The 16,614-nt window shown below is 37.9% G+C and overlaps 1 long non-coding RNA gene and 1 pseudogene across 1 annotated transcript; one reads left to right on the top strand and one right to left on the bottom strand.

Moving 5' to 3' along the window:
• Positions 1 to 10,745: 10,745 nt before the first annotated feature.
• LOC144710067 (type III polyketide synthase A pseudogene) lies at positions 10,746 to 12,199 on the bottom strand (annotated as a pseudogene).
• Positions 12,200 to 13,208: 1,009 nt separating this feature from the next.
• LOC144710349 (uncharacterized) lies at positions 13,209 to 15,932 on the top strand. The gene is made up of 2 exons (XR_013583266.1): positions 13,209 to 13,405; positions 15,706 to 15,932. It is a non-coding gene; the product is annotated as an uncharacterized LOC144710349 (long non-coding RNA).
• Positions 15,933 to 16,614: the final 682 nt, after the last annotated feature.

Genomic DNA, 16,614 nt, shown 5'->3' with positions numbered 1-16,614 from the left:
GTGATGATCGCCGGAAGCCAAATGCAGTGACCCTAGTGCTGGATGGGGGATTTCTCGCAGAAATGCTCGTAAGAAGATCGGCAGGAAGATGACCAATCAAGGGTAAGTGTCCTAATAGGACGGTCGTGTGCAGACCCGATGAGAGTACTTCGAGTCGGGAATAACGTGTCTAAGGGTAAGCCATGTTTCTCCCAAAGGTGGTGTGTGTCTCCCGTGAGTAGTTGTGCCACGGTCAATCGCAATCGACGGGGTGCCAAGTGGGGTTGGTGGGCTAAAGGCGCATCGCCAAGCCATGTATCATACTAGGCACTAATCTCGCCTCGGCCAACATGCCAACATGTGACCTTGGCCATTGCTAGCCAATGTCGCTGCCAAGTCTGTCATCTGTGATGGCCCTGGATATCCATCTCTCTACGTGCCCATTTTTCATACTTGGCTATGATGAAACTACCGAATAGGGAATGCGTGGTACACATAAACCAAACGAGCTTCTTCTGAAGCATGTCTTGGACATCCTGAAGGCATATGATCCCTAGATCCCCCTCGTTCGTCGGCCGACAAGCTTTCTCCCAAGAAACCCAGTGGTGGCGACTCTCGCCCTCAAGGCGACCGGACCATAAGAAGCGTGTGCATAGTCGCTCCACCAAGTGGAGGACTGTGGGCAATAGTGAGTGGACTGCGAGGTTATGCGGTGGGATGCTTATGAGGACATGTCAAATAAGCTGGATACGTCCCCCATGGGATAGAAAACGATGTTTCCATCCATCTGGTGATGACGCACGCCATCCTGAACCATCGACGACGTCGTCCACACTGCCCGCCTCCGTCGCCGACATTCGGGTGAAGATACTCGTTCAACATATCTTACTTTCCATCGCCTTTTGTGATTTTTGCTCTCGTCATTTTATTTTTGTCACACTGCAACGCGTCCCGTGTCCATGTTTTTGTCTTGTATTAGTCATTTGGACCCCCTCCCTTGTCTCTTTCCCCTTTTTTCTTTTATGTTTTAATTTTCCCTTAATTTTGTAATGGAGGGCCCATTATATAAGGGCCCCTAAGGGACCCCAATTTCCCCTTTGTTGACCCATTTAGGGGCCCAGGTGACCTCCCCCTTGTTGGGTTCTTGAGGCCTTGACATGGATGAACAAATCAAAATGATTCACAGCGGAAGACATTTGCAAAATCGAACAACATCATCAAAACTATGAAATGAAGTACCTTTACACGGATCGCATTCGTGATTCCTTGGATCCTGGAGCGAGCCGAGTCGAGCTACTCAAATGTGAAGCCTCTACATGTATCCACGCGATCCTCCGCATGTCGGATCTCCTCCTTCTTGTTGACGAGCCCCATTCTTTCTCTATCATCATCGTTACGTCGTCCCAATCACATCAGGGTTGGAGAGGGGGTTGGGGAGAAGGGAGAAGAAGGGGAAAGGCCACTGAACAATTTTGGCCTAGGTGAATTTCGTTCGGGGCATTCCCTCATTTATATTTAGTGGGTATTTTTCATAAAAACTCTCAAAACTTAAGTATATCTTTCGACGTCCAAAAGACCATTTGCGTGCGAACCTCTAGGCCCATGTATCAGTTTAGTTAACGACTCCAACGGCCCAATAACCTTTATTGGCCTTCCAAATTAATTAACTATATCAACATATAGATTAATTAATGTCGGATCTATTTAACTCAATCGATAGGTTGAGTCTCCAACTCGTGTGTGCCAAGCTACACCTCGTTCTCTAGAAGATACAAAGGAGTGTGTATCGACTCACTCATGGAACCTGTTCATCATCAGTTACCTTGTATATGTATAATCCCTCATTCACTTGACGCTCCTTGGATGACTTAGTGTATGGTTAACTATCAAACTCTAACCAATCATCCGAGTTAGTACTGATGCATTTGGAAATCATCAGAGAAATCTTTGCCGATATTTCACTACCTTGGCCAAGGACTTCATTGCATCATCTTCCTTGAGCTGTCACCTCTTATACCGAGGGTGGACGATCCCATCTTGACCACTCAATCGTCTTTGTGAACTTCTTGATGTACCCAAACTAAGACCGTTTAGAATCCCATGCTTAGAGACTCGTTGGTCATAGCCAAGGTACAACTGTTTGTCCAAAAGATGTCTTTGGTGTCTCAGGTCTAAGGACCACTTATACAACCGTGACGTGAATCAACCTGATTGACATTTAGGTATAATACCATTCGGGAATTTGTACGGATCAATTCAATGAACTCTTTGCTCTAAAGAGCACCCACTATCTATCCGTAGTGCCTCCACACTAATGGCTACAGGACCGGCCATACTCATCATATGACTGAGGCTAGATAGTGCTATTCTAGCTGGATACTTTGATGTCCTTCTCGCGTATCCTTCGAATAGGAATGTTTAGAACACATGCTTAAAGACTAGTGATCTCCATATTACAATCTCATCATAATTCACTTAGTCCGATCATGTATTCATGGACTTCATTATAAGCATCACACATGCACTATAATGAATATGTTGTATTAATGAACATTGAACGAGATGTGGAATGTGTCATTGGCTTGCCGACCACATATATTTACATCAATTTCCCACTTGTACAAATGCAAATTACTCTTAGTGCACAAACCCTTTGTATATGAGTGATACTCGAAATACATTGAGCTAATTGCTCCGTCTATGGATCTACTAGAGTGTCGGTCAATGGAACACTTCCAAGGTTAGTGATGAACATTTCAGTCACTCTTTCTTCTTATGGAAACATCAACTACAATGATGTAGTCTACTCTCGCCATCAAGTTTTAAGTTGACCTACTTGGAAACTTTCCAATAGGCTATACTTTCATACAATAAACTATAACTTCAAATGTAGACTTTCTATCATTTGAATCTCATTGAAAACTTAATTTTATGTAGCCCTTGAGTTTCAACCCATCTTCTCCATGAACTCAACATTTCCTTTTGTCTTCTCAAGACATCTAGAGCACATACCACATTGTTTTAGTGCTCATAACTATTAGAGCTTAGGCCACTTTAGGCTTCACACATAGAATGATGTGCATGATTATCTCATTATCATGATACAATGAACCTCTCTCAGAGTTCCCCATCCCAAAACTCCTTTGGTGATGATATTTATGTTTATGGATTTGGAGAGTAGTGACCTTACTGACCTATCTCTATAGATCGGTATCCTCAATACATAGGTTACTTCTCCAAAATCCTTTCATGGAGAAGATATTTGACAGTTATTTTTTTTCAAGTATAACATTCCTACATCATTCTCAATGAGTAGAATGTACTCGACATAAAATTATGATAATTATGATTGTATTTGTGCTCCACTGGTCGTAATGTATACTCTCATGGCTCATTCTTCATTCTCAATGAAGACATGAGATTTGATCACTCCATTAAAACTCATATTCTAACATCAGAATGCTTGCTTTTATCCATAATTGGATTCTGGCAGCTTGAACACTCGGATATATAATTTTAGGTTGTATCGTACACACCTTCATCCATTTCTTGATTCCATAGTCATAGTGTGCATCTATGGCGAGAACAATTCTGGTGGACTATGTCATGGCAGCTAGTGTGAACCCTTACTCCATGAATTTTTCCTTCGAACAATTTCAATTTTTCCATCAGCACCGAATCCCTATCAAAAGATTACTTACTCATAATGGGTACCATACCCTTCAGAGTGTCGACCAAGTTCAAAACTTGGTTGAGATGTGTAGACCAAATTCCAAAATCCATATGTTCTCGCCCATTTCAAAAGTTAGAATAGCCTCTTCGTATGTCAGTGATCACCATCTGTTAGATAAGAGTATTTTAACATAACTCAAAAACATGATGCCCAACATTATGATTGAGTTATATAGTTATTTCTACTCAACATATGAATTTCTTTCAGTATACTTCTGAACAAGTTTTAGGATTAACTCCTCATCCAATGAGGTTATGATATTTATGGATCTGGAACTCCTTCCGAGACTACTTTTGCTCCCGCTATCTTCTCATAGAAGACATGTGTCTTCCAATAAGACAATCCTTAGCCAACAAAAAGCTTTTGTTCCTTAGGATGGTAAAAGTAGTATCCAAAATATCTAGTTTGGATATCCATGAAACCCATATCTCATAATCCTCAACTCCATCTTATCTGAGTCAAGACTCATCTAATGGTTTAGATTTCCCATTCATAAAGCTGGGCTTCATATCTCATAATGTTTGGGTAGGAAGGGCCGTAAGTAGGGCATTTTCTTGGTCGGTCACCAAGTGGGGGATAGAATCTAGTAAATCGTCACTCACAAAAGTGGGCTGTGAAGCAAGGAGTGTACTGTAGTATGTGACACCGGCTGCCGCTAGCTGGGCGGGGTCTTGATTATGTATGCCTAATAGGGTCTCATAATTAGGACGAGCTCTATGACGAATCAAGGCATAAAAGAAACGTGTGTTTTAGGCATGAAAGAAATGTGCATTTAGATTGAAGGTAATCATTAGCTGAGTCCAATCATGGGCTGAGCGAAGGATTAGCACTTTGATCATCACAAAATCTATGATTTTTGTATTACAAATCATGATGGCATATTGGCCAATTATTGTATCACTTTTCCTCTTTTTTCATTTATTCATGGAAATATGAACTTATCGAAAAATTGGTTGAATTAAATTACAATCATTTCAATTTAAGAAATTTGAGAAAGGAGGGAGATGTGGACCCATAAAAAAAGAAGGGAGTTCAATTACAATCAATGTATTTTGGAAGTAAAAAATGCATGTACACAGGACATAGTCTGAGTGGTTCTTTTGGAAGAATGAGGATTGCCTTTTGGACAAATATACGACACACCTTTTCATTAAGAACAAGTGTCAAATCATCATCTGATCACACGTAAATAGCAAAAACCAATGCAGAAATTAAAAACTCGAAGGTTTATAACCACACTCACAATTGCAATGAGTGGATAGATGGGGAAGAGAAAAATCTAATTTGAGAATGATTCTACTTCAAATTAAGGTATCTCGCCATCCTAATGGAGTTTAGGCTAAAAATTTAAATGCTTCTTAATTTTTAAAAATTTAAATTTAAGGTATCAAGCAATTGATTTTTGGGATCCAGCAAGTTTTGTTGCTGTTTCCCATCCATTGAAGTTAAAATTAATTATATAAGTGAAGGGACTCTCCCGTTGTTGCAAATTGTCTTGATCCTGACCTAATATACGTATATACATACATTTCATCCATTGATTTTTTTACTTTATATTCTTCTTCTTCACATTCACCAATTCACATTCATTCGTTCACATTCATTCATGCAAGTCATCCATCCATTTACCTGTCAGACATTCGATTTTTCCGTCAAGTTCAATTTTATAATCATTAATTATCATCATTCTCATTTCACCATATTCTAAACTGATAAAAAAATTCTTCTTCATGAATTACCACTTAAGGGATGTTTAACCCAGAATGTTTAACCCAGAATTAACTATTTAGTGATAAGCCATGCTCATCACTAAATAGTTAATTTTTTTATAAGTCAATGTTCATAATTTTTTTATTGATTTAAATAAAAAAAAATGAAAAATTTAAAATTTAAATTTTCTTCCATCATGATTTATCATATATAATTTCCTCAATCTTCCTTCTTTTAGTCTTCATATTTTGTCCTCAAGTCTTTTTCATGATTATTATCTTACTTGAATTCTTAGAATCTTCATACTCTCTCTATATATTATTCTAGCATATTATCTCTATGTTTTGATGTGATTTTTTATTATCTTTGTCAAAATTAAACATCATGATTTATTTATTTATGTTGTTTCTTATTTTTCATCCTCTTTTCTCTATAAAACTTTTATTTTCTTCATCAATCTCTTTTTCCTCTAATTTTTTTAGGATGTCGTCTCTTCTTTTTTTATGACCTTCTCAGTCAATATATTCTCAACTTCCTATGTTCTCTATACTTTCTTGATACTCTCTATCTCCACTGCTTCTTTTTGGCGTTGACTTCTTTTTTTCTCTTTTGTCTATTTTTAATCTTCTTTCTACTCTCTCTTCTTTCCAATACTTTTCTACATTTTATGCATTTTCCTGGTTTGGATAAGAAAATAAAAATAGAGGTTTCATGAAGGAATTTCAAAAATCAGATATTTCTAAAATTAAAATTCATGTCAGATATCTTGTTAAAGTACTGCCAGATGTTGCCTCAGTACTTTCTACCACGCAAAACAATGCACAAGAAATTCTCAAACATGTGTCCAGGTGTTGAGGGTTGTTTTACTTAGTTTACTGTGATGATAATATTTTGGTTTGTAATTGGGGTATCGATCGGGTAGCTTGTAGTGCGTAAACATAATGATAAATCATGGGGGATTAATTAATACGTACAAATCCTTGAATAGTATAATAACAAACTATCAATTAGGTTGATTCAAGTCATGGTTTTGTGAGTGGTCCTTAGATGTGAGACACCAAAGACATCTTATGGATGGATGGTTGTACTTTAATTATGAAATCTATACAGTCCTACTAATAGGCATCAATAAGTTCACGAAGATACATGAGTGGTCAAGGTGGGATCATCTCCCCTTGGTATAAAAAAAGACAAAAGACAGCTCAAGGAAGGTGATGCAATGAAGTCATTCATCAAGGTATTAAAATATTGGAGAAGAGTTATCTGATATTTTTTGAAAATACCAATACCATCTCTGACGACCGATTAGGGTTTGAAAGTTGACCATACCCGAAGTCATCATAGTAGCATCAAGTGTATACGGGAATATACTTGCACAATAACCAATGACAAATAGGTTCCATGAGTAATTTGATACACACTCCTTTGTATCTTCTCGAGCACAAGGTGTAGCTTGGAACCCCACACATTAGAGACTCAACCTATTGATTGGGTTAAATAGATCAGTTATTAATTAGTCTATATGATAGTATAGTTAATTACTTTGGAAGGTTAATAAAATAAATTATGCCATTGGAGTCATTAACTAGACTGATACATGGTCCTAAAAGGTCTTACATATATATTTTTTGGACGTCAGAGGATATACTTAACGTTTGGGGATTTTCATAAAAAATACCCACTAAGTATATATAGGGGAAGGCCTCAAACAAAATCCACCAAGGCTAGAAGTGTTCAGGGCCCTTCCCCTTCTTCTCCCTTCTCCTTAACTCATCCCCATTCCCCATGCCATCAAGACAACTTTATGATGACAGTGGAGTGTGAACGGGCTCGTCAAGGTGAATGAGGAAATTTGACATGATGGGGATATCTTGGATATGTCGAGAAGCTGCTCTCTAGAGAAACTGAATACATCTCACTCGAGGATGAAACAAATCATGGATTAAATCTATGCACAACTAATCCAAACAATCATTTTGTAATTCCCATTTTAATTCCATTATTAGTCTTGCACTGCAGGAATCTAGTTTGTTTCATCTAGATCAACACCATGGAACCCAACAATTAGTCTTATGAAGAAATTTTTGTAGAGAAGTTTGATTTCTATTTAAATACGCATAATATTGAGGTTAAATCTCTAAACATTAATATAGTGATGTGTGAGGCCTGATATGATATATTAAGGCTTAGAAAGAGAGTATGGTCAATGTATAGAGTTATATAATAGAAACAAACTAATTATCTGGCTACCCTAAGAATTATAAATAATTATCCTGAAATATGAAATTCATTTTATGTGAATTGTCCACTAAAACTCTGGAGCCATTTACTAATTTTTATGCAATATTTATGAAGCAAGGTTGAAACTCTTTTCTGAGAGATTGTCACTAGATATTTATGAAGCAATTTTACTAATTTTTATGCATCATCAAATTTTAAATGTATTTCATGAGAATTCGTTTGCATAAAAATATGAATTTCTTTTGTTTATTTTTCTGCAGTACTGAAGTTGAAATTAATTTATTGAATTTTATCTACAATAACAAACCTTTCTACATTAAATAATTGATTCTATCTCTCTTTCTTAACCTACAATTATCTTTTTACAAAACATCAATTTTTCTGAAAATTTCAGTTAGAAAACAATATACGTGTTGGTGCGTTCTATAGTACTACACCTGAGAATTAATTGTGATATTATTCAGAAATAAAACGGAAAGATACATCAAAATATCTATTTATGTGAACTTGAATTTTAGAAACCATTTCATCAAATATTCGTCATATTGAAATGACTCATCCTGGCGAGTCTTGTTAAATCTTGAGGGAAAAGTAAAAGTGAATCATAGCTGGGGACTATTGCATTGAATTTTGTGGTTAAGGGAGGGAGGTAGGAGGAGGATTGGATATGTAAAATATTAAAGGACCTTTAAGATCCTAAGGGAGGGAGGAGTAGTTTAAGGTATGAGTGGAAAAGACTCAAGGAGAAGAGCTGACGATGTCCCTATTATTGAGAAACCTCAGAGAGTATTTTAAGATGGGAATTCGAGGAGTTGACCGAATATTAGTCTTTGACAATATATAGTTTGTGACTAAATATCATTCAAAATTCTAATGACTTTTTTGTGGGGATTATGCAGTCATGTTGGTTGGTTCTCAAACCAAATTAAAAACATTGTTTATATTATGAAGAGTGGTGAGTGTTAATCAAGGAATATATAAATAAAATATAGTAAAAGATAAGAAAACAATAAGAAATTTTAAAAACAAAATTCAACCCTTCTTAGTTTTTTTTATTTGGTCTTGTTCCAACACCAGAAGTTTATAAAAATCTGACAGATCTTAGAATATTGTTTTTACGCTCAACAGCGCACTATATCACTCAAAAATACTTCTGCAAGTGTTCCATTTTGTGGTGTTCCTACATGGATGAGGGGAGACAAATTAGATGTAAATTTTTTAGGAGAGATAATAAAATAATACAAAAATTAAATCACTAACTTTTGAATACCCTATGAAAGTCTCTTTGGCAAGAGAGAGATCAATTTTCTCTCATTTAGTGTTGACTAACAACGTATGGTTTGAAAACTCTGGGTCTTCAAATGGAAGACCAAATTTGTTTCTCATCATCGAATAATAATTATTTTAGTTAATGTTTGTTGGTATGATATGGAACATAATGCTCTTCCCTTCATAAAAATGGGTATATTCAGGTGAGTATACTGTGGTTCTTAACAATTAAAATGACTAGAATAAATCTTTCATCTCTTTTATGATGAATTTATTATCAAGGAAATTGCTATTATCATTAGAATAAACTAAATGTTTCATTGACCAAATAACACACCAACTTAATGCCTATGAACTGAACTCATGGATAGACATACATGATCATCTCTATTATGTTTTACTAGTGCCTACCAAAATTTATTGTCTGTACATCATATAAAGATTCTCAGCTTTCTATAAAATACTAATGCCTACAAAACTTCCAAGATTATGATTATTTGTTACCATCTCACTGAGACTCCCGAGTAAAATGTGAGATGAATTAAAAGAAACACAAGTTTCCTCTTGATCAAGCCTCTATACTATTAGTCATTGGTTGAATGGGAACTTACGATACCCTTTGAGAAGCCTATTTATGAAAAAATTTTGTGTTCTTATTTATTCCTGATGACATTAGTATATTCATGCACTAAATTTATGATAAATGACCATTTTTTAGATACGAGGGACTTAGTCTTATTGGATGTACTATGTGTTGAAGACTGGTCAGCCTAAGAGAATCCACACATAATAATGAATACAATGAATTTCAAGATGGGGAAAACTAAAAACCTCCCTTTGATGCTTGACTTAGGCTGAATCATGCATAGATCCCATAATATCTTAAATAACTTTCAGTAATAGCCTAACCATTACAATTTTCAAACAAGATCCCACTTCTGGACTCAGTATTTTCTTAAGATATCCACTGCTGTGGCAAGGATCAAAGGCAAGTCTTTCACCAAAAAAATACAAACTAAATATCCTTCATTAGTTGTGCCCTGGATCTTATTTATTGGGCTCCCAAATGGTTGAGGATAAAGATTAACTAGAGGTACCATGTTTCACGCTCTTGGGTGAACCGGCACAAGTTTTAAAATAAGGCAAATTCCATAAATCTTGGGTCCCATTGACCAGGCTTTGGGCACCGTTTTTGAGCTTATGGGGCGTCATATGGAATGCGTTGGCATCCCTTCAGACCCAATGATCTTTCACTCAACTCCATCAATCTTCACAAAAACTTTTATAAGTCCTTGAATTCACAGAAATTCGAAATTCATCTAAGACATACCACATGACTCCAAATAAGTATCGTAGTTGGTCTACAAAAATGATATTTTTTTCATTTCACAAATTCAAAGATTTGTTGTATGAAAGAATTTGATGTAGTTATACCAATTCAATCCATAATCATCCAATATGTATTCACTGACATCATTTAAAATTCATGGATGGATTCATAAATCATGATTATCACTTGTGGTTGACCCTGAATTCACCCATATTAAAAAACCTTTACCAAAAATTGACCAGGTGGTTGACCATGACCCTGAATGCCTAAGCAGTTAGGCATTTGGAAAATTCATCAAAACATTAACTTAGTCATGAAACACATTGGCCTTCAATTTTTTTAGCACATGCCATGGGGACTGGGTTTCTCTTGTTACATACAATCTCTTCCTCCTGTCTGGCCGCATGACCCATGAGACCATTTTAACCTTAACATTAAAATGAAGAGAGAGATACATACTACTATACATAGAGAGAGAGAACTCTAACTCGGCAGGAGGAGACTGCGAACTAGGATCCCCTCAAAAGTTATTCCAGGGCCAAAAGCAAGCGCGAGCCCCCGCTCCTCTTCCGGTGGCGCCTTGCCCATATTATCCATAACATAGAAAATAGTATTACTGCTCACATTCCCATAGTCCACAAGTGCCTTACGGCTACTCTCCACCTTCCCAGCAGACAACCCAAGCTTCTTCTCCACCTAAAAAAATTCAAATTTAAAAATAAGATTATTTTTAAAATAAATTTTATTAATCATTTTTTACAGTAAAAAATTAAAAATAAAAGTTTTGAAAATCAAAAAAGTTAATTTCCAAATCATTTTTATTAAAAAAATTTAGTATTAGAAATTTTGAAATCAATTTCTTATAAATAAAATCTTGAGAATTAGAAATTTTCAAATCAATTTCTTATAAGTAAAAAATTTAGAGTAGAAAATTTCAAATCAATTTCTTATGAATAAAATTTTTGAGAGTAGAAATTTTCAGATCAATTTCTTAGAAATAAAATTTTGAGAGTAAAAATTTTGAAATTAAATTTCTTTAAATAATATTTTGAGAATAGAAAATTGTAAATCAATTTCTCATAAAAAAATTTGATAACAAAAGAAATATAAAAATCAAAGTTAGAACTTCTAAAACAAAACTTCAAAAAAAATTGATAAAGAAACTTCTTCTTCACCTTGTTGAGTATCGCAGGGCCACCAGGATGCACCAGCCAGAACACCTTCTCAAACTACTCTTCCTTGTCCTTGATCAACCCCCTGCAAAACTCCTCAATATGGGCCTCAATCCTCTCCGGCAAATCCCTGCCCACAGTGAAGCTTATCCCCTCCTCCGTCAACCTTCCCTCCATAACTCCCTCCGTCCCCGGTATGAACCTCTGCCTCGCCTCGTGAAGCTCCAGTATCGGCGGAGGCTCAAAGGCCAGCGGGACCGCACCCACAATGGCAGCCGCGGCGCCGTCCCCGAACAGCGCCGCGCCGACGAGATCGTAAGGCCTGGCCGCGCTTGGCGGCCGGAAGCCCAAAACGGTCGTCTCAGACGTGACTACAAGTACTCGGCTGCCGGGGTTATTTTCGGCTAAGTCCTTGGCTACGCGGAGCGCTGACGCACCGCCGTAGCAGCCGAGGATGTAGAGCATTACACGGCCGACGTCGGCGTTCAGACCCAGGAGAGAGGCGAGGAGAAGATCGCCGCCCGGGAGGCGGAGTTCGCTGGAGGAGACGAAGATTAGGTGAGTTATGTGCGATAATGGCCCGCCCCAGTTGTCGATGCAGCGCTTGCTGGCATCTGCGGCCATGTCCAGAACAGCCCATTTGGCAATGGTGAGGCGCTGCCGGATGGTGGCCGTGCCTTCCGTCGCTAGCTCTGGGTACTTCGCCAGGATCTCCCTTGACATGACTGTGTAGCGAGTTCTTACCGTCGTGTTCTTGCCTAGAGAAGACAGCGAAAGTCGCCCCGTCAACGATGATATTCAGTGGAAATCTCTTAGAAAACGATTACGATGATTGGTAAAGGACGAGTTTCTACCAACGATAATTGGTGGAAATCTCTTAAAAAAGGTTTACGATGGTAAGGGAAGAGTTTCTATCAACGATGATCGGTAGAAGTCTCTTTAAAAACGTTTACGATAGTAAAGGAGGAGTTTCTATCAGTAATAATCGGTAGAAATATCTTGAAAAACATTACAATGGTAAAGGAAGAGTTTCTATCAGTAATAATCGATAGAAATCTCTTTAAAAAAGTTTACGATGGCGAAGGAAGATTTTGTAGCAACGATAATCCGTAGAAATCTCTTAAAAGACGTTCACGATGGTAAAGGAAGAGTTTCTATCAGTAATTATCGGTAGAAATCTCTTTAAAAGGGTTTACGATGGCAAAGGAAGACTTTGTATCAACGATGATCGGTATAAATCCTTTAAGAAACGTTTACGATGGTAAAGAAAGAGTTTCTATCAGTAATAATCGATAGAAATCTCGTTAAAAAAGTTTACGATGGCAAAGGAAGACTTTGTATCAACGATAATCCGTAGAAATCTCTTCAAAAACGCTCACGATGGTAAAGGAAGAGTTTCTTTCAGTAATAATCGGTAGAAATCTCGTCAAAAGAGTTTACGATGGCAAAGGAAGACTTTGTATCAACGATGATCGGTATAAATCTCTTTAAAAAGTTTAGGATGGTACGGGAAGGTCTCTCACTTGGACCTTTCTCCTAATGACCCCTTAAGGCATCCACCTATATAAAGGGGGGTATGCCTCACTGGAGAGGGAGATGGTCATCTATACTACTATAATAGGAATTGGTGTACCCTTATGGCCTCTGATTGGCTGAAAAGGAGTGAGGGAGAAGAGAGAGAGAGAGAGAGAGAGAGAGAGAGAGAGAGAGAGAGAGAGAGAGAGTTGAAAAACGGTTAGGAACGTCGACAGTTGTTTCGAGAAAAACTCTGATATATACTGAGCGTCGAAAAATGGTTGAGAAAGTAAACGGTTGCTCTGTGTTTATTCGCGTTTCATCATCATCCATCGATCAGAATCTTTTCATATATATAGAGAGAAGAAACCAAAAGGAAAGATCGATGTTGGAGAAAAAAAATCGAGGAGAACACGGAAAATGACGGCGCGATCGTCCAAGAGAAATTTCTAATTGGTAATCCCGTTTACCTCACTATGTTTCAAGTTTATTCTTTATGTTGTTTACACTATTTTTAATCGTTGTTTACTTATTTCTTCTCTCGCGTAGTGGAATTTTGTACAAACTGGGCCAGTAATTTTATCGACTTGAAGTAGTAGTTGTGTCTTTCTTCATTTTTAACGCAATATAATTTTTTGCTCGAAGGAATACGCTGGAAGCCCAAAAAGTTCGAATTTCCATCAAAGGTTGATTTTTCTGATCTAAAAATCGTTGATCTCCAATCCGCGTTTCGTCTGATCAAATCTATTTTTTTCAGATTTTACCAAGTCCGATTTCATCGCAGATTTTCGATCATAATCCTCTTTTCAAATCGATCTGTAATAGCGGCGTGATGTAACAAAATCTTTTCGATCAGAATCTGTGACAAAAGATCTGTTTTTTTTTCTTCATCAGAATCTGTAACAAAAGAATCCCTGCTTCGATCCTCGCTGACGGCTAGAAATTGGTAAAAGTACAAAGATCCATTTTTTTCAGATTTTATCAAGTCCGATTTCATCGCAGATTTTCGATCAGAATCCTCTTTTCGTATCAACCTGTAATCGCGGCGTGATGTAACAAAATCTTTTCGTCATGTAACAAAATCTTCGTAGCTTGGCTATAGAGAACCATTTTTTTTTTCAGATTTTATCAAGTCCGATTTCATTGCATATTTTCAATCAGAATCTTTTCGTATCAATCTGTAATCGCGCTTCGTTTTTGCCGCAATATATTTTTTTGCTTGAAGGAATACGCTGGAAGACCAAAAAGTTTGAATTTCCATCAAAGGTTCGTTTTTTTGATTTAAAAATCGTTGATCTCCAATCCGTGTTTCGTCTGATCAAATCCGTTTTTTTTTCAGATTTTATCAAGTCCGATTTCATCGCAGATTTTTGATCAAAATCTTTTTGTATCGATATGTAATCGGGCTTCGTTTTTGGCGCAATATATTTGTTTGCTCCAAGGAATACGATGGAAGCTCAAAAAGTTTGAAGTTCTATCAAAGGTTGGTTTTTTTGACAGTTCTTTGTACTTTAAATGGGATAATTCTATCATCGTCATCCGTCAACGAGGATCGAAGCAGGGATTCTAGCCAACCTATAATCATCTTTTCTTAACAGTTCTTTGTACTTTTACCAATTTCATTTACAAATTTGAGCATATTTACCAATTTGATTGAAGAAAACAGACGTATGATGTTCATCCTGGCCTCTGATTGGCTGTACCTTCCTTCACTGGTGAAAGAGAAGGCTATTGTTTTCATTCATGGGTTTCCCATCAGAAATGCTCTTTTACAGAAAACGGTTACAGAAGCGGAGGGCAGTAATGCTCTCTTACTGTCTTTCACTCTCTCTCTCTCTCTATCTCTCTCTCTTTCAATTTCTATCTCTCTCTCTCTGTACCACTATCGAAAACCATATTTTCTCATGCCTACTGTTTGATGAATACCTTCAGACCTAGATTTTCAATCAATATCCTGGGTTTCCATATCCAAACGAGCAATGCACCTTCAGTTTTTTGATTTCTGAGGGTTCTAGGGACGGATGTCTGCATTGTTGATTCGTGTATTAATGATTTGTTTTAGAACGATGTTCTAGATTTTTTTTTGTTGTTTGTATATGGAAATAAATTCTGCTTTCATCATTATTATCCATATCTGCAATCAAGATTGTTTTTTTTCCTCACGCAGTATCCGATCAATTATGATTTTTTTTACACGTTGTTTTCCAAATCAAGTAAACTATCTCTCTCACAGTCTCCGATCTAATTCTTGGGTCGATTGGTCACACTATATGTCCAATAATCGTTAATTTATTTGGATTTTCAAATAGATTAAACAATCTCTCAATCTAATTCATGGGTAGATTAGGCACACCATCTGTCCAATTATGAATTTATTTAGTTTTCAAGTAGATTAAACTATCTCTTGATCTAATTCATGGGTCGATTAATCACGCCATCTGTACAATAGTCAATGATTTATTTAGTTCTCAAATATTAAACTATCTCTTGATCTACTTCATGGGTTGATTATTCTCACCTGTAAAATATTGTTCTAAAATGATTGTTTATGCACAGATGTCTGCATTGTTGGTGTTGCACATACGTCAATGGGATGTTTTTTAGGCGCCCTTTCATCCTTGCCTGCTACCAAACTTAAATTGATTGCTATTGTACTTATAAATTCTTATACTCTACTTAATTATACTCTACTTCATTTCAACTTATTCTTCTTAATGTAGCAGACAGATAATTTTCTTGGGGGATCTGAATTACAGAATTTTGTTGGCGGCGGCGGAGGCAAGAAGCTTCGATGCAAAGAATGAATGGGCAAAATTGTCGCATAGGGACCAAGTGAGGTCTGCTCTGCCCCCTGTCTTCTATGCTACCCTCGGCATGTAATCCAAACGAAAGAACCTTCGTTTTTTTCCTTCTTCATCATCTGTCTACAAGCTTCAGATCTGTACGGGTCATCTGAGTGGCTAAAGATGGAAATTTTCAATTATCTCCCAGAATGAGTACGACCCTGCTTTCTGTCTCTTCTCTCTCCACCAGCATTGCGAGCGGGCCCCACTAGTTTGGAAAAGTCAAATTAGAGTTATTGTCTTGTCCTTTTTTGTTTAGGGTAAATACTACGACATGTCATGAACTTTTACTTTTGTAAAGGAAGTAGCATAAACTTTCGGTTTTGTAAAAAAAATAGCATGCACCAATGAGAGGAAGCCACTTGGCGCTGCTTGGTTTTTTTTTCCACCACCAGTCAAAGGGTGACCTGGATGCCTCCGTGGTGTCCAGGTGGACTCCACGGTGGCATCCACGTCACCGGGTGACCGCCGAGGACGCGGGATTCCGTCCGCCCATGATGCCGCCGTCTCCGTCTCCCGCCGCCGGCCCACTCCGTCCCCCGCCGCCGGCGCCGCCGCGCGGCGCGCGTCTCAGGCCGCCACCGCGGCGTCTCGGCCCCGTCTCCGGCCGCCGACGCAGCCCCTCTTCCTCCGCCGCCGACGCCGCCCCTCTCTGCCCGCCGTCGACGCCCCCCCTCTTCCGCCGCCGTCGACGCCGCCCCTCTCCGTCCGCCGTCCACGCCGCCCCTCTCCGTCCGCCGTCGACGCCGCCTCTCTCCGTCGGCCGTCCACAGTCAACAGTCAACGCTCCACATTCTCTCTCCTCGCGGGTATAAATAGCAT

The sequence above is a fragment of the Wolffia australiana genome, chromosome 12, assembly GCF_029677425.1.
Source record: "Wolffia australiana isolate 7733 chromosome 12, ASM2967742v1".
Taxonomy (NCBI): Eukaryota; Viridiplantae; Streptophyta; class Magnoliopsida; order Alismatales; family Araceae; genus Wolffia; species Wolffia australiana.
This window is presented reverse-complemented; position numbering and strand designations above follow the sequence as displayed.